Source organism: Sciurus carolinensis, chromosome 19 (genome assembly GCF_902686445.1).
Source record: "Sciurus carolinensis chromosome 19, mSciCar1.2, whole genome shotgun sequence".
In the NCBI taxonomy this organism is placed as follows: Eukaryota; Metazoa; Chordata; class Mammalia; order Rodentia; family Sciuridae; genus Sciurus; species Sciurus carolinensis.
The window spans coordinates 14,744,071-14,762,166 of record NC_062231.1 but is presented as its reverse complement, the minus strand read 5'-3'; the positions used below and the strand labels follow the sequence as shown (position 1 = coordinate 14,762,166).

The following is an 18,096-nucleotide window of genomic DNA, read 5'->3' as shown; positions in this document are numbered from 1 at the left end:
TGTATTTTTAAAGTCACCATTTCCTTTGAATCATCACTGGTAGCAGTGACTGATGTGGGGACAAGACTAGAATCGGGGGGAGGTCCCTGATAACCCAGGCCTATTTCTGTGGTTACTGGTTGTGTAAGTTGGGCAGGGCTCTTAATCTCTCTGAGCCTTGGTTTCCTCATCCATAAAATGGGGATAATCCCACAGTCAGCTTTATGGGGTTTTGTAAGGATTAATTGAGAAACAGCTTAGCATGGCTCCTGGTCATGTTACATGGTGACTGTGATAACGATATGATTCTAACTATGTTGTCAGAACTCAGATCTGACTTTGCCACACTCTCAAAGCTCCCTGTCCTCTCTCAGATGTCTGGGATCTTTGCAGCTTATGGGCTCAGTACACAAGGCTGGTCTGCCCTGTGTTCTGGTCTGGAAGAACTAACTATAGTTTCCATGCAGGAGAGCATTCCCTGTCCTCTCTTGGTTGCCAGTTTTGGCCTTTCTGTAGGGGCTGCCCTGGCTCAGTGACGGGGAGCCATCCGCTTCTGTGTTAAGCTCAGTTAAAACAGTAAGCTCAGTCTGGCAGCCAGGGACAGGACAGCTCCTCCCTTCTCCTCACCCAGAGCCTCAGCCACCTCTGACACATCTCTCTGCACACGTGAGTGAGGAGAGAGCCTGATGCATGCAGGGTGCATGAGAGTGTAGTTGTGTGGTGTGTGGGATGGGTGTGGGTGTGCAGTTTGTGCCGACGTGCTGGGTCCCTGGGAGTGCGTTAGGGTGGCTTGTGTGCATTAGTGGGGCAGCACTTGGGGCCACAGCTGAGTTCGAAGGAGCACAAAAATGACGGCGTTGGGTTGGGTCTGTGGTCAGTGTGTTTGTGTGTGAGAGAGGGTCTCCATGATGGTGTGAGTGACCCAGAAGGACAGGGTCTGCTGGAGTATGTTATCATGAGTGTGAATGTGAGCCAGCCAGAGACACCTGTGCCACCCCCATCTCTGGGTGTGCAAGCCCCAAAATGTGCATGTGCATCAAAGCTGACAAGGACAATCTCAGCTCTGTTCTCACAGTTGAGGAGAGAGAATAGGGAAGGAGGGAAGGAGTTGAAAATGTATACCCCAGAAGCAAATTTGGTGCTATTTTTAGACAACTCCTATTCTGTTAACCAGAAAAGGAACATCTAAAAAAGCCCAGAAATCCCACAGAAACAGCCTTGCATCAGCCTTGAAGGCACAGGTGACACAAACAGGGCTGGGGGTGGGCGGATAGGGACACAGGGCTTTTTGTGCAGTTTGCCATTATCAGTTAACTGTCTCCACTGCCCTCTGCTCTCCAGAGGGGCCACCAATGTTAGATGGCAGGAAAACCCCTCTATGGCTGGTCTCTCAGATGCCTGGCACAATACCCATCTATCAACTCATCTACCCATCCATTCATCTGTCCATTCAGCCTTCCATCTGTCCATCCATCCCTACCCCCACCTACTCATTCATTTGCCCACCCAACCACCCACTCATCTGTCCATTCATCCATCCATCCATTAGCTGTGTGTCCAACTGTTCATCTCTTCAACCATCCACCTACCCACCCAACTAGTAATTCTAACAAGGTGCCTCTCAGGCCCTGGTCTGAGCACTGGGATTATACAGAGTGAAGGAGAGATGCTTACATCTTCCTTCCTGCTGTACAGGGTCTGGTCACTCTGCTACAAAGAGCCTCATATGACTCCAAAGTAAGGATCTGCAGGTTGAGTTGGGTAGTTCCTATACAGGGTTTAGTTCAGATTGTGGGAGGATGGATCCCAAATGGCCCTTTCCTGGGACCAGATCCCTTGGGTCCTGATCTCGGTTTGACCACTACTGTTAACAGCAATTGCATAGCAAAGGCCTTCAATGAGCTGTGTCTACTTTATAGACAAGAGAGATTATGGACGGCCAAGGCCATCTGGGTAGGACTTGATATAGTTTAAATATGTCTCCTCCAATCCAAAGCCTCTGTGTCCCCCCACCCTTCTTTTTGGTACTGGGCATTGAACTACATCACCAGCCTTTTTTATTTTTAATTTTGAGACAGGGTCTCACCAAGTTGTTTAGGGACTAGGTAAGTTGTTGAGGCTGGCCTTAAACTTGCTATCCCCCCGTCAGCCTCCCAAGCTGCTGGGATTACAGGTATGTGCCACCATGCTTGGTCCTCTGTGTCTCATTGACATTTACTAACTTATAGTTTAGCCTTGGGCCAGTGTTTTCCCCCTTCCCGCCTCAGTTTTCTCTTTGGTAAAGTGAGGATGTGGGATGGACAGATAGTCCTCCCATTTTAGCACCTTCCTTAAGGACTCTCTCATCCCAAGACACTTGCTTCTTAGGAAACACACTGGTCCTTGGCCTTCCTTGATGCCACCTTGTCTCCAGCAGAAAAGAATGTCCCAATTGCAAGTCTACCCCTGCTTGGCTGGAGGCTGAGGGAAGGAGAAATGCCCTAGAATCAGGGAGGCATGAGCTGATTATAATTCACCTTCTTCCTTTGACATCCACTTCCCACCCCCAGGCCTTAGCATAACAGTGTCTGCCTTTCAAGATTCGTATCCTTTTTGTGCTCCAGGTTTAGAAATCTTTGCTTTAAAAAAAACCTTTGTGAATTTTCTGATGAATTTAAAATAGGAAAGTCACTAGCAGATGGATATGAGAAAACCTAGATGAGGAAACAAGGGGTTGGGGGACAACTGTCACCTTGGGCTGCAAGACAAGGGCATGCAGTGAGAAGGCTGAGGTACTGGCCTCTGGGGTGGACCAGCTCATCTCCATACTGATCTTTGCTTCTACCAAATGCCTCTGCCAACTCTCTGTTCTTCCCTCACCCTAACAGCAGCTCTGAACTTCTTAATATCCCCTTTGCAGCTTTGGCTGCTCCCAGCCTCTAGATCCTAGCTGGCCTAAGTGACCAAAGTGACCCTGTTCCTTTGCGCATTTAGTCCCTCATTCTTTCCTAGCTCTTGCTCGGTCCCTATAGACCACCATCAGAGACTTGAAGGAAGGACAAAAAATGATGGCAACACTAATGTCATTCCCACTACGTGCCAAGCACCACTCCATCCATCTCATCTAATCCTTCACAAGAACCCTATGACCTAGAAACTGTCATCACTCCCCTTTTACAGAGAAGGCAGAAACAGAGCAAGAGTGTAGTGACTAGCCGAAAGCCCCATGGTAGTGTGGCCAGGCCACACGCAGGCACCCTGGAGTTCCGCAGGCTTGCTTACCACCCTCCAGCCAGCAAATCGGGCTCCTTCCCTTCTTTCTAGTTCCTACAGTAAGGTACAGGGTTCCTCTGTGGCTATCACTCCACACACCACACGCCATACGCCACAAGCTGATGGGGCCTCAGGCTTCACCTCTGACTGTAGAAGGACGGGGCCCAGGGAGCTGTATCTGGGGTTGAAGTGTTGATGGATAGATGGAGGTGGGTGCAGGGGAGGGATTGGGTGGCCAGGGCCAGGGAACCTGATAACAGCAGACCTCCTCTACCCTCTGCAGGCTGGCGGGAGAGGCTGGGAGTGAGAGCTGTCCATGTGGTCCTGGTGCTGAAAGACAGCCTGCCGAAGACAAAGAAGCAGGCACTGGCTCCACTGGGAGCTGTCCTCAAGGCCATGGTGCTGACTGGGGAGGTAGGGGTGGGCTTTCAGAATGAGCTGTCCATGTGCTGTGGTGCTGACAGAACCAAGTGTTATGAGTGCTCATAGGAGCTTTCTAGGACGGGGCTGACATCTGGAGTGTGGGGCAAACAGGTAAAGCCAAGGTGCATCCCTGACTCTGGGGAGTGGGGTGTGGGCGCTGGGAATGACACTGAGCCTTTTCCATGAGTTCTTGAGCAGGCATGGGGAGCTGATCCCCGATATCACAGGCTTTGTTTTCAGGCAATGTGACTGTTCCAGTGCACAGACCTGGGCAAAATAAAAAAAAAAAACAAAAAAAACAAGAACTTTGCAAAAGATCACTCAGGGTCACTTAAGTGCCTGGACAGAAAGCCCATCTTGGTCCACCAGTGCCATCTGCCCCCAATGCCAGAAATTCCACCAACTAGTGAATCATTCTTTTGTATGTGCCTCCTCCATTCCCTCCGGTTCCTGCCAGGACTGGGAGAATATTTAGGTGATGGGATCTCAGTTTGACTGAATTTAGTAAGTTCTCTCCTCCCTGGGGTGGAGGAGAAAAAATTCACTCACAGAAGTGCCAGGGATGTGCCTAAGTTTGGAGCTGACTTTTGAATAGCTGAGTGGGTCTTTTGGGTTCAGATCAGAGAAGCAGGAAGCTAAGTCTTGGGAGAAAGTCCCTCTATGTGCCCTGAGACTGCCGAGGCCAGGGCATCTAACTATAGTGAGAAAGAGAGGGATTAAAAAGGCAGAAAGTAGGACTCTTGGATTTAAGGGAGTGGAGGAGTCAGAATGACAGATCCCAGCAGGGATTTGTGCATGTGTGTGGGTGAGCTGTCTTTTAGCTCCTATTTCTCACTCTTGTGGCCAGTCACTGTCCTATCTCTTCTAAGCTGGAGCAGAGGTGTCCCTGGTTTGGTGACTGTGTCCTCATTGCTCTCCATGCCTTAGCCCAAGCTATCTCCATGTAGAGTCTCTTTGGTGGAAAGCCAGTAGTCTCTGCGATGCCCCTGGCTTGGCCTCAGACCTGAAGGAGGTGAATGAGGAGGCCAGGAAGCCCGAGGAGGAGCCGGGAGCAGGTGAGAGTAAGTTTAAGTTTGCACGTGGGCTTAGTCCCTCCCCCAAAGCAAAGGTGTCCTTTTCTTCCTCTCCTGATAAGGGCTTCTCCAGGTGGAGCTTGGGGCCCCCATTACTGCTGCTCAATGAGGGGGTTCCTGGAGGGGGTCCCTGCACTGACATCACATGGGGGCTGATTGAAGCGCAGGCCTGCATGGATGGATGAGCATGTGGCAGTTGGGGTTGGGGATCTGAAACAAGCACAACATGTTCCAGTGCTTTGGGGTTTCCACCCGCCACCACATGCTTCGGCTCACTTTCTCTTGTACCCAACACTCTCCTGGTCTGGGTTCTGGGGTCCTACCTTACTCCTGTGGCTCCTGACTTGAAATCACCCCAGTTCCCTTCTCTGTTCATCCAAAGGGCACTTCCCAATAGGCCAGGCTCTCAGTGGCTTCTGAGATGACTTGTACCAGCCAACTGCAAGGCCCTTTCCAGTCCTCACATCCTTGACCACAGTAGATGTCCCCACCCGCTTCTTCCCACTCTCTGGGGCTTCTGTGAACATGTCTTCCCGGGCTTCTGTGGTTTGTCTATTTTGGGTCAACTGCAGGCTTTACCCATGGTCCTGTCTGTGACTCGTGAAATGCCTGGTCTGTTCTGGGTGACGCCACCCACCTGGTATCAGCTTGCATCCTAACACGAGTCACTCCCAACCTGACCCATCCACCTTGCCCTCTTTCCCAAGCTCCAGAACTGATCTTCCTGTGGCTGCCAAGTATCCTCTCTGAAGGTGTTCCAGGCTCTCAGACTCCCTTAAATGTCTTTATTCTTCTGTGGCTCCTGTGTTCCATAGAGCATCTAAAGTGCCCTATCTTGACTCTAGGGCACTTTGCTTGACTCTGCTCCCTCCCTCATGTTCAGTCAGGTGCCCAGACCCAGAAGCACAGGGTAAAGGCCCATGTGCCCTCCTCTTCCTCCTCTCCCCAGGACCCTGACCCTGCTTCAGGCTACTCATTTGCAACCCTCCCACTCGGACCCCCAGCTCTACATTCCCCTACCTCCTCCAATGTCCCCAGAGTGAGGCTGATGATGACCACCATGTACAGAGTGGCTTCTACATGTTAGAAGCTGCGTCAGGCTCTGCAAATGCCTTACCCTGCAACTTGAAGATGTAGGCACTTAATACCTACTTTACAAATGAGGAAACTGAGGTTCAGAGAGGTAAAATGATGTCATGCACAAACTCATAGAGCTGATGGGTTGTGGAGCCAGGAGCAGCACAGTGCCCTAACTCTAAAGCCACCACATTATGCCATCTTTTGGGTTTGAGCATGCCATTTTCTGGATTAGAAATCATCAGTGGCTCCCTGGTGCCCATTTTAAAAACTCGGACGATGACCTCCAGGATCCTGACCAATTGGCTCCAAGCCACCCTCCCTGGGCTCTGGTCTAATGCCATTTTCTGAACAACTAATGCAAGCTCCTGCCTCTTAACTTTTGTATGCATACTCCCCCTAGTCCAGAAAGGTCTGCCACTTGCTTTTCTATTAATTAAAACATGATCCTCAAAGACCCAGCTGTAATTCAACTTCTCCCTGAAATTTTAGTACCCCAAACTCCAAATTTCAACCCCCTTCCACTGGCAGCCCAACAAAGATGGCTCACCCCTTGACACCACATCCTCCACCCTCTGTTGGAGTGGATTTTGCCGGCTTGCCTCCCTCATGAACCTCCAAGAACAGGACTTTCTCAGTCCCCAGTATAAGATGGGCCTTCACCAATGCTGGCTGCATGACAGAGGAAGTCACTGGATGGGGGAAGGACACGGGAAACAGCGAGGCCTAGGGTGAAGTTTGCATTTCCAAGGGGAAATTAGCCAATCAGATGGTAGAAATAGCTCGTGCCCAGGGTACCCTTACTCAGGGCCAAAGACTGTGCTGCAACCTTCTGGATTTCAGATCAGCAAACCCAAGCCTAAATCCTATGAAGTAGCTGCTACTGGAATCCTATTTCAAAGATGGGCAAATAGAAGTTCTCCAAGGTGAAAGGAGGTTGCCCAGGGTCACATAATAGTTGGATGTGAACTCAGGCAGACTGCTTTCAGGGGGTCTGTTCGAGTAGTGGTACACTGGGGCCACCTAGGTGGTTCAGCATTTGGGATTGCATGGGGAGTATTCCCGCCCTTCTGGATGACATTCACATCTCTACTACACCCACCTCGTCACTCCTCCTCTGCTTCTCCATCCTCCCCTATGTCCTAGAGGTCAGGGCCAGGACACTCCAAATCTGCCAGAAGGCAGCCTTGGCTCAGGTGCCCAGGCCTGGGGGGTGTGATGCCCCCCACCTTGAGCTCATCCTCTGCAGTGTCTGTGCTGGCCCCAGAGTTGCCCCACCGACAGCCCCAGCCTCCAGCCACCAGAATCGCAGGTGCTGTGGGCTTGTGGCCTCTCTCCAGCTCCTGCATCCAGTGGGCCAGCCTGAAGATTAGCGACCATCCCATCCAAAGTGTGGTGGAGGGGGTCCCAGTTAGCTCTGCAGCTCTTGGCCTGACTTGGCATGGTTGTCCCTGGCCACTGCAGAGATGAACAGAATCCACTCGGCACCTTGAACAGATGGTACCACTTCTAAAAATAACGTCGCACCACGTTCCCCGGCGCAGCCGAGTCCCCGCGACAGAAGGGGGTGCGGGTGGGGGTGGGGACCGCTAGCTGCTCTCACCAGCCATCTGCACGGGGACAGATGCAAATGCAGCCTCCCGGGGGATGCAGGCCCAGGGGACCCCAGCCTTGTTAAAGACATGCAGAGCCACAGGCCTGATGTTCAGGCTCTGAGCCCCCCAAATGAAAGTAAGCCAGGAAACTGTGGGGGTGAACAGCCTGGTTCCTCTCTACGCCCACCCTCGAGGGCCCCTGCAGCAGGCCCACTCTCCCCCCACTGCATCCTGGCTGGGATCCCTACTTGGAAAGCCCTCGCCTCCTTCTTTGTCTGTTACTTTTTACACCATCTCTAGGTCTTAGATCTGCAAGCTCTAGTACCATCTCCTCCTGGGAATTTCTCCATTCCCAGACTTCTTCCATCTAGACTGATGGCTTTTCATTTGACTCACAACATAGCGGGGTCAGAACTCCTTGTTTGAGGCTTAGATTCAGAGCGATCTCAGTTAGAACCCTCACTTTGACACTACCAAGTGGCTGTGAAGTCAGCTCTCTGGCCTCAGTTGCCATGTTTCTAAAAACAGGAGACCATAATGGGTCCCCTCTCCCAGGACCATTGGGAGGAGAAAGTTAATCCAGGCTCAGGTCACAGCCTGGCCATTGAAAGACATGATAAACTGGAATGACTGTCATTTCTAGAAGGCTAGAGACCCTGAGATTGAAGGCACTGGCCGAAGGGAACAGAGGAGGTGCCAGCAGAGCTGGGCTCAAGACTGATGCCTGTCAGAGATGTCACCACCCTAACTCACCTGTCTCCCTCTACTTGCAGGATGCTGCAGTGTAGCTGGTCTGGGCAGGCCTGAAGAATCCCTGAAGATATTCACTTCCTCATTTCTTGCTAAGAACCACTCTGAGCCTCCTCTTGCAGAGGTCCAAGTCTTACCCCAAATTCTCAGTCAGAATGTTCAAGAGTTCCAAAGTCAAGGTGCTTTCAAAACCCCAGGAGACCCCAAACCTGAGACCCTGAAGGTGTTCTCATTCAACTACCCCCACTCCAAGGCTCCGTTCCTTCTCCTTTTTCAGCCCCATAGTCCTCTCCCCGCCCAAAGCTCCAGATTCAAAGAGAAGCGTAGTGGTAGATGCCGCAGGGACTATCTTAGTTTCCCTCTTCCCCCAGGGGATGTGGTTCCAGCTGCTCCAGCGGCATTATTCTGCATTTCAAAATTGCCTTGAGGGCTGGGGTTGTAACTCAGTGGTAAAGCGCTTGCCTAGCACGCGTGAGGCACTGGGTTCAAACCTTAGCACCACATAAATATAAATAAATAAATTAAAAAGGTATTATGTCCATCTACAACTAAAAACTTAAAAAAAAAATTTCCTTGAGTGTTAGGCCCCTATTGTGCTGTCCCAGGGCCTTCTCTCCTTGGAGTGTCAACCAGGGTAGTTTTGGGGTGGGTTTTCGATGCGGTCAGAGCCTAGGTTCAAATCTCTAAGTTAGAGATCCTTCTCCAGCCACCACACCTACCCCTGCCTCTGTGAAGACTTCAGGACCTGAGACTCCCCTGCTCTGCAACACCCAAATCTGGGCCTTTGCTGCCTCTGATTTCTTGTTATAAGGGACCGACAAGGTCAGAGCTTGTCCAGGGTCAGAGTTTCTTTCTCCAGGGTCACGGCTAGCATGAAATGGGTGCTAGTTCTGTGGGCTGGGGTGTGTGCATCTCTAGGGGCTGACTCAGATCCATGAAGGCATCAGGCCTGCACTGAGTTGGTCCCTGACCACTGTCTGGTACTGCGTTCCCAGGGTGCTGTGAGGGTACCCTGCCCAGAGCAGAGGCTACCAAAAGGCCTGTGTTTACAAAGCTCAGAAGGGGCTCTGGTTCCCCGAGCTCACTTGAATCCAGAGACCAGCGGGGACCTTAGAGGTCAAAATTCCAGTGATGCTCGATGCTCCACAGCATCTCTATTAAGTCCTGCTTCTGCTTGCTTGCCTCCCTCTATAGGGATTCATGCCTCCCGCCATGACAGTCTTATGCCAGTGTGGTGGTTATGAGCTCTTTAGGTGGAGCTGGGGTCTTCTTCTTGCTGATCATTTTTATTATTTTACAGTAATGGGGTGTTTTCTGACCTGCTCTCAGCTCTGTGGAGAATAACCCCACTCTCTCTTCTCTACTGGAGGTTCATGTCCACGTGGGCATGCACACGTGTCTGTGTGGGCCAGGCCAGGAAGGATGTATATGCATGGATGTGCAGCCGGTGTGCCTGCACAGACGTCAATCAATGTGTGCCAGGGCAGGACAAAGTGCAATTGTGTGTGCATGTATACAGATGTGTGTGAGTGTGTGTGTGTGTGTGTGTGTCTATACGTGCAGGGCAGGGCAGGTTGTGCACAAGCTTGCCTGAGTCAGGTGGATGCTGAGATATGCAGAAAGTATATGTTGCTTAGAAGTAAGACTCTAGGTTGTATGTGTGTGTGTGGGGATGGTGAGGAAGCCGGGGGTCTTGGCAAAGAGTTTTACTATCTGGAACAGGGTCAGTCTCCCAGTCTAGGAGGTGGCTGCGTAGTGAAAGGAAGCATCTATAAACTCTCTAGTACAGAATAGAAGGCTGACCTTTATAAGATGCCTCTTTGCTCTCTCTGGGGCTGTCTGAACTCTTGGACCCTGGAACCCCCAAACCATGCCAGAGGATGACTTTAGCTTTCAGGGAAAACTGCCATTATGTTCTACCCTGAAAAAAATGTCAGCAATATTAAAATGGTCTTTGGAAAGAGTACTCATAAAATACTTTCCAGTTTGAAGCTTGAAAGAGCCCAGTTATTTTTTTTTGACTCACAAGTATTAGGAAACTACAGCTAGAGAGATTCAGAGATGTGTGGCAGGTCCTTTAGAGACTGGCATTCCAGGCTTTGACCCTGGAGGCTCGTGTGACCAGTTCCAGCACATGTAACTCAATGGCTGGTCACCCTAAACCATGGGTGGGTTGGCCTGGCTAGAAGGTCCACTGTTAACTGTCCCTGTTACACTTCCCCCTTTGGGCCTCAGTTTCTCCATCTGTAAAATAAGGAAGATGAGCTGATGGTTTCCAAGAGACCTTTGCACAAGGACTTGGGCTAAGTCTTTGAGCTCTGGGAAAGACTCAAGGCACCCCTGCGCCTGACTGTAAAGGGCACATGTGTGCTCTTGTATCAGTCAGTGTTACCTTCTGACCACTAAATATCTATGTGGGGAGAATTTTTTTTTGTTTAATCATAATAAAAAAATCGACTCAGATCTGCCCTGTGGATCACCTGCTATGCCTTCTGCATCTCTGTCTGGCGGACTCCTATTCACCCTCCAGAGCCCAAGTCAGAATGTCTCCTCCTCAGTAAACCCTATATAGACCTCACTGTCCAGGTAGAGTCAACTGATCCCTCCATGTGGCATGATCATTTATGCCGTTTAAACTTTATCCATCTCTGGGTCCCCAGCACATCTGACAGACATGATGGTTCCTTGGCAAACAAAAATTTGCCAAGTGGAAAAGTGGCCATGGGAAGTTGTGTCTTAACCCCAGAAACCAGAAAAGCACCAGACAGCCTGGGTCTCAGACCCACCCACCCCTTGAACAAACACTTGTGTTTGAACACAAAGGTGGAGAACATGCACTGGGCACTGAGCAGCCTCCAGTTAGAATCAAAGTTAAGGTTGAATCAGAGGAAAGGAGATAATATTTCTGGCAGGGCCACAGCCAAAGCCATGAAGTCATCGGAGTGGCAATAGCAACAGTAAGGGAAAAATTCCTGAGAACAGCTGGGTTTCACTGCTACCGAGGGCTGCTCCTTGCATTCACCTCTGTTCTCACATCATCTTGCAAGGACCCACAAACACCCCCTGAGGTGTTTGCTGCTATTCTCTCCATTTTGCAGATGAGAAAACTGAGGTTCAGGCAGTTGGAATGACAGACCAAGGTCAGACCGACAGGAAGGACTTGTCGGGGATTTATATCAGGGCTTGAGTCCTGAGGCTGTGCTCTTGACCTTGGCACACAATGGACTTCTGGACCTGGACCCAGCACACATGGAGCTGCCTTGTGGTGAGGACATCAGGACACTGGACTGGGATGTCCTTGGGGGAGAGAAAGCCAGGGCTGCCCCATTGCCCTCCTCCCCACCCAAGTGAAGGAACGTGGGCTGGGGGACGGGGTGGGGGAGGCTTCTTCAGGAAAGCTGCGGCTTCAGCATCCTCCAAGGAAACCCCCAGTGGGATTCTTCCTCCATGCACTGCTGACAGGTGCCAGGCCAAAGCCCAGGCAGGAAAAGGCATGGGGGCTTTGGCTGACCTGGCAGGCGGGGTGTGAGGGGCGGCAAGCAGATGGCAGCCCCTTCCTGTGTTTGGAAGAAGTCAAGGATGAAATTCTGGAGCCGTCAGCCTGGCCGTATCACCTGCTGTTAGAAACAGCCCTGGGCCAGAGGCCTGGCAGCCACCCAGTGCGGATTTGCTGACGAATGACAGGCCCTGGGGAGGCTCGGCCACCAGCTCAGCCCGCTTCCACAGCATCATTAGCATGTTATAAACAAGAACTGTTATTTGAAGGGACTCTTTATGGTCATGCTTCCTTTGTCTCCAACCCACGAGGGGACTGACTCCTCAAGGGGAGAAGTAACTGGCTTGACAGGGGTCACTCAGATACAGTGTCAGGGCTAGGGTGAGGTCCATGAGGCACCTCAGGCCTAAGCTGTAAGGAGGCACTCCTCCCAGGTTCCCATTGGTGCCAGATCCGGCCTCCTCCGCCATCTGTCTGCCTTGCTATTTACTGCCCAGAGCAGCAATGGGTCTGCTTGCTTCAGCCCCAACCCCCACAAAGGGCAGAGACTGAAAACCTACAAAGAGATTTCAAGCATAGTTTGGTAACTTTGGGGATGGGATAGCCACAGAGAATCCAAGGAACACCTGGAGTTGTAAAGGATGTTTAAAGCAAGTGCCTTGGTGCTCGGTGCCCTCAACAGCAGTGAATTCCAGGGGATGTGCTTCACTTCTCACCTGCTCATTTGATAACATTTGCAGAGGACCTGCACTTGCAGCAAGGGTGGAAAGGGACAGAACTCAGCCCCTGATCTCAAACAGCTGGGCCTTGTCTCCTCCCCACCTGGCATGGTACCTGCACATTATAACAATTTAATAAAATGAATGAAAAGCTGATACTCGTGGGGCATTGCCTACATGCCAAGCCCTGTTAACATTATACCCGTCACCTCATTTGATCCATACCACAACTTCACGAGCAGGGATTCTTATTATCCCCACTTTACAGATAAGGAGACTGAGGCAAGAAAGTGTAAGTAGCATGCTCAAGACCACTCAGGAGAACACAGCAGAACTGTGGATACTCAGTAAGATATTTGCTGGGTGAAGGAACTAAAATGTGGAAGAGGTTGTGCAGGGAGGCCAAGAATAGATACGGCTGCACATAGGAAGGCCAAGAATAGATAATCCAGCTGGGCGTGGTGGTACACGTCTAATCCCAGCGACTTGGAAGACTGAGGCAGGAGGAGTGCAAGTTTAAAGTCAGCCGAAGCAACTTAGTGACACCCTGTCTCAAAAAAAAATTTTTTTTTAAAGAGTTGGGGATGTAGCTCAGTGGTAAAGTACCCCTGGATTCAATCCCCAGTAAAGGAAGGAAGGAAGGAAGGAAGGAAGGAAGGAAGGAAGGAAGAAAGAAAGGAAGGCATAACACATAAGGGAAGTGATTACTGAACTGTGGCCTCGAGATCCACGCAAAGCACTCTGGGAGCTCCAGGAGCTGGCATCAGGTCCCCCAAGGGGTCAGGGAATTCTCCAAGCTTTTAGGTAAACTTGGGCTGCAGACTTCCAGGAAGAGGGGACAGCGGCAGCCGCTGTATCAGCTAGCAGAGAGGAGGCTCCGGTTTCTCTTTCTGAGCCGGACCACATGCTCTACCTATAAATACACCCCAGGCCAATGGCCCCTTTCACGCTCAGGAAGTGGGTTCTCAGATAGGCTGGGCCTGGACAGGTGTGGGAGGAGGGGGATATTCCCCTGCGCTGGTTCCAGCAAGGGTCTCCGGCCTTCCTGCTTCCTAGAGTCTCTCGGGAGGGGGCTGCCGCTGGACACCCTGACACCCAAGCCTTCCTTGCTTGCACCTCAGTTGCCAGGCAACCCTGCAGGACGTCCCTTACCCCAGCTCAGGTTTCCTGTGCCCAGGCCTGGTTGAAGGTGTGGGTGTATAATAACAGAAACTGCCCAGTCCCATGGGGGCTGCTGAGACCTATGGATCTCAGAGCTGGGCAGGGCCTGAGTGGTCCTGTGGTCATTTTGCAGATGGAGAGACTGAGACTGGAGAGGGACAGGGAGCTGCCTGAGGTGACCCAGAGAGTTAGTGAGGTCGTCTCTGCCTCTCTGATGAGGAGATAGAAACAAGAGTTTGCCAATGGCAATCACAAGTCTAGCTGCTGCATGTGGGGCACTGGCTCTGTCCCTTCTCCCCAATAACACAGTGAGGTGTGTGTTGTTTACACACCCATTTCATAGATGGGAAACTGAGGGTCAGAGAGAGATCAGTGAATGGCAGAGACCAGATAAACTCAGGTCAGCATGACTCTGAAGTCTGCGGGTTTCTCCCTCACCCTACATTGCCCTCAGGAACCAATAAGAGTTAAGTATGGGACTGAGGGCCCTGCCTCCCGGCTGGGTGAATATGGATGAAGGATTTGAACTCATGTCTCTCTGGCCTCCAGGCTTGGGCCTGACCCACTGTGCCTGGTCACTGGAGGACTCTCAGGGCTGAACCCTTCCTCCAGGCCGCAGGGCCTCCCGTCCTCCCGTGCAGGGCGAAGTTTCCAGGGGACAGGACCCCACTCCCCAGCACCCGAGACAGCAGGCAAGCTCCAGCATAGAGAGGTGACCTTTGATTCCAGGCCACTGAACCTTTCTTGCTCGGCCCCCCCTACCCAACCCCCACCTCCCGCAACTTGAGCCTGGGCTGGATGGGGACACACAAGTTGCCATGGCGACAGCACATCGGATACTGACCTGGGGACCCACTGGCTGTGCAGGGGAGGGGCAGGCCTTGCCTCAAAGGTATGGCTGGAGGGGCGGAGGACAGGGGGCCCTGGGGCCCTGTGGCGGCCGTGGTTACCGTCTGGGTCAGGCTGGGCATAAGCTGCTATTTATAATTCTGCTGAATGGGCCCAATGACCTGATCTGCTGTCCCACCTGCCTGGGAAGTCCAGCAGCTGTGCCCACGGAGGAACAGGCCCAGAAACGTCCTGGCCACCCCCAGCACTGAGCCTTCCGTGTCCCTGTGAGAAGGTGCAGGGACCCTTACCTCCATTAGCTTCGGGGCCCTCCCCGCTGCACCCAAGCCCACCCTTGTCCCTGAGTTCTGGGGTCAGGACAGACCAGAGCCTGGGCTCTGGTCCTCAAAGGGCTTCCACAAGCCTGTGTCCATCGCGAGCATATGTGTGTGGGCGCACGCATGCATGTTCTAGGAATTCTCTTACTAGAGGGAGGAGCGGGGAGGGGACCAAGAAAGGGGAGCAGGAAGCTGAGGGACAACAGAGAACCTGAGAGGCTGGGGTGGGAGGGAGAGGGAGGGAAGGAAACGAGGAGGAGGAAAGGGCTGCAGAGTAGAGAAACAGGCGGGCTCCGGAAGAGGCAAATGGAGACCCAGAGGAGGTGGGGGAGAGGGAGGGAGAGACACGGTGACAGGTCAAGATGCCCGGGAACCAAAGCCAAGACACAGAGACCAGCAGAGATGGAGCCGAGAATCACAGAGGCAGGTGAGAGGGGAGATGCAGCCCTAGGGCGTGTCCTCCTGCCACCTGCCAGTCTTGGCCCTGGTGGTCAAGCTGCTGGTCTGGTGGAGAAGCTGAAAGGCAAACCCCAGCCTCAGACAGCTTGGTGTCAGGAGGAGAGGGGACTCTCATCCTGGCCCCTGATCCGACTGCCCAGCCGCTGGGCCAGGGCCAGGGTCAGGGCTCTGTCCCGGGCATCCCTCCTCTGCCCTTCTTGCCCCCTGGGGCCCTGGGGTAGGGCAAGGACCGCTCCAAGGTTGTCGAGATCCGGCTGGGAAATGGCAAGGCTCTCATGGCTTCCCGGGCTGTCCGCCCTCAGATCCGGGTTATTTTGGGAGCTGAGCAGCCAGAATGCGCCCCTCCTCCCTTGTTCACGGGCCAGTGGCTGCTGACTCAAATATTCTCTCAAGGAAACTGTCTCCCCGAAACCTAATGTCACTTCTTCTGGGAGGCCTCCCCTGACTCTCCCAGGACGGACTCTGTCTGGGCTGTAGCTTCAGTGGAGGGCAGGTCCCAGGGAACCACTGTCAGAGTCTCTGCCCATCACCCTGGCAGATGGCGAGCTTCCCGGTGGCAGGAGTGGTTAGGTTCCAGCCCCGGGTACAGGGTTCGACGTACACAGCCTTGCTAAGCCACGACAACGACTCGACAGCAGCAGATAATGCTCGTTAAGCACTCACGAGTCCCAAGAACCTGACGTGCACCATGTCATTTTACATCACGGTAGCCTTGTGTGGAGGCTTCATTAGCAGCCCACGCTTACAAAGCAGGAAGCTGAAGACCCACGGTCTCACAGTGGGTGAACTGCTGCGCTAAGCTCTGACCTAAGGCCACTCACCCAATCCCAAAATAACGCGACCACAAGGCACACAGCCTCCCTTGCTCTCATTATCGCTTCCATGACCATGTCTCTGCTCAAGAATGTTCTATGACTCCTCAGTTCCCCCAACATCAAATCCAAACATCCTTCCTGGTGCGGGTCCCTTTCCTCTATTTGCTTTATCCTTCCAGGTCTCATTCTCTCTCCCTCCTCTGATCTTCTAGGCCCCACCTCTATTCTTGAATGGATTTCACTTCACTGTTATTTATTGAGCACCTGTTATATGCCAGGTACACTGTACTTGCTTGTTACGACGTTCTGTTGGGGAAGACAGGCTGTGAAAAGCTCCATGAAGAGAATAAGGTATTACTATTACGACAGTCAGGGAACCTATTTTGCAGAATGGATTTGCAAAGAGCTGGGGCAAAGGGTGTTGCAGGCAGAGGGAAGAGCCAGGCAAAGAGGAGGCAGCCGGGGGCAGGGTGTGCCCTCCGTAACTCAAAGATGATCGAGAGGGGCCGGGGCCAGGTCACGCAAGCATTCAAAGCCACGGCCAGGAATTAGGATTTATTCCGGGTGCAGAGGGACTCCTCTGAAGAATTTCAGGTGGTGGATTTGCATAAAAATTTGCTTAGTTTTGTAGAGCCACCATCCACTAGGGAGTAGATGGTCGAGGTGAAGGTGAGACAGGGAGAAAGGGAGAGGCTACTGCACCCTTGAGGTGAGCATGGCGGCGGTCATGGTGAAGAGATGGGGCTGGTGTTGGCAGGTGGTTCCACTGGGACACTGGGAGAGGGGGCGGGAGGGGTGGGTGCTGCTGCCTTTTCCCAGGGTGGGGAGTTGGGGAAGGAGCCAGTTTTCTGGGGTAGTTAGGAGGCTTGGGTGGGAATGACCGAGAATCTGGTTTTGAACTTGGTGACTCTGAGACGCTTTTGAGATGCCAAGTGGGCAGCTGGATGTATGTATGGGTCGGGAGCACAGAAGAGAGGCCCCGGCTGAAGATAGAAATGTGGGAATCAGCAGCTTAAAGGTGGTATTTACAGCCATGGGACAGGGTGAGATCATCAAGGGAGGGAGCTCAGAGAGAAGAGCAGAGCAGACTCAGCCCAGCTCCCAGCACTAGAGGTCAGACAGAGGAGGAGAATGGAGTCGTGTGGCCACAATAGCAGACTTGATGAGGTGGCTGCCCTGCTCAAGGGCCATCTGTGGCTCCCTAGTGCCCTAGGAGCAAGGTTCAAAATTCTTAGCCCAACACATAGGCCCTGTTTACTTCTCCAGTCTCATATCCTTATTCCTCTTCCTTGTAACCTTCCTGCAAATCACAATAAACACCATTTAGGGTTCCACACCTCTAGGTTTTTGCCGGGGTAGTTCCTCCTGCCAGAAATGCCCTCCTATGGGCAAAGGCTAATACTCTTTTAACATGCTGCCCTGAGAAGCTTCCTCTAACCTCTTGGACGAACCTAGACACACCACACTATCACTGTCTTTCTGGGAGCTCCTGGGAGGGAGGGGGCTGGTGCGCCTTGGTTCCTGGACCCAGCCCAGCGAGCTCCGGCCTCACAGTCAGCTACCATGTCACCCACCAGCTGGAAACGCAGAACAGGAGTGGGCGGAGCCTGGCTTAGCCAGGGGCAGCTTAGCCTGGGCTGCAGGAAGGAGAGGGGGGAACAGGGAGGAGGCAAGAAGGCGGCAGCCTGAGGGGAGGCCACACCGTGGTTGTGGGTCCTCCTGCCCACCTCTGCAGCAGGAGGGGAAAAAATAAAAAGACAAAAACAAACAAACGGAAAAGAGCAATTGGGTTCATCTTCCTTCCTTCCCTGAGCTCATGACGTGAGACGATTATGTAGGAAAACAAACTCTGCAAGAGGGGATGCCAGACTTTGCCTACAGGGGTCACGTCAGACCCTCCACACCTTCCCCAGTCCACTGTCACTGGTCTGTTGTTTAATGTGACCACCTCCTGGGAAAGCCCAGCAAGAAGACCCGGGAGGGAGGAGGAGCAACTGGCCTATTTATTAAACAACTACTATGTGACAGATACCACTCATTAGGTCAGGGGTGCAGACTGGGGCTAGGCAGACCTGGGCTCTGATTCCTGCTGGTTCCAGGGCCTCAGGCAGCCCACTGCTTTGTCCTGGGC

The 18,096-nt window shown here is 52.5% G+C and overlaps 1 protein-coding gene across 12 annotated transcripts in view; it reads right to left on the bottom strand.

Annotated features, from left to right (window-relative positions):
* Atp2b2 (ATPase plasma membrane Ca2+ transporting 2) overlaps positions 1 to 18,096 on the bottom strand; it is a 354,925-nt gene that overhangs the window by 124,259 nt on the left and 212,570 nt on the right. The window contains exon 1 of one of the 12 annotated variants that reach the window (XM_047534503.1): positions 14,370 to 14,467. The exons of the other annotated variants lie outside the window; for them this stretch is intronic. The gene's annotated coding sequence lies outside the window, so the exon portion shown is untranslated. Of the gene's footprint in view, positions 1 to 14,369; positions 14,468 to 18,096 lie in introns of those variants that run through there. 12 annotated transcript variants of the gene reach the window in all.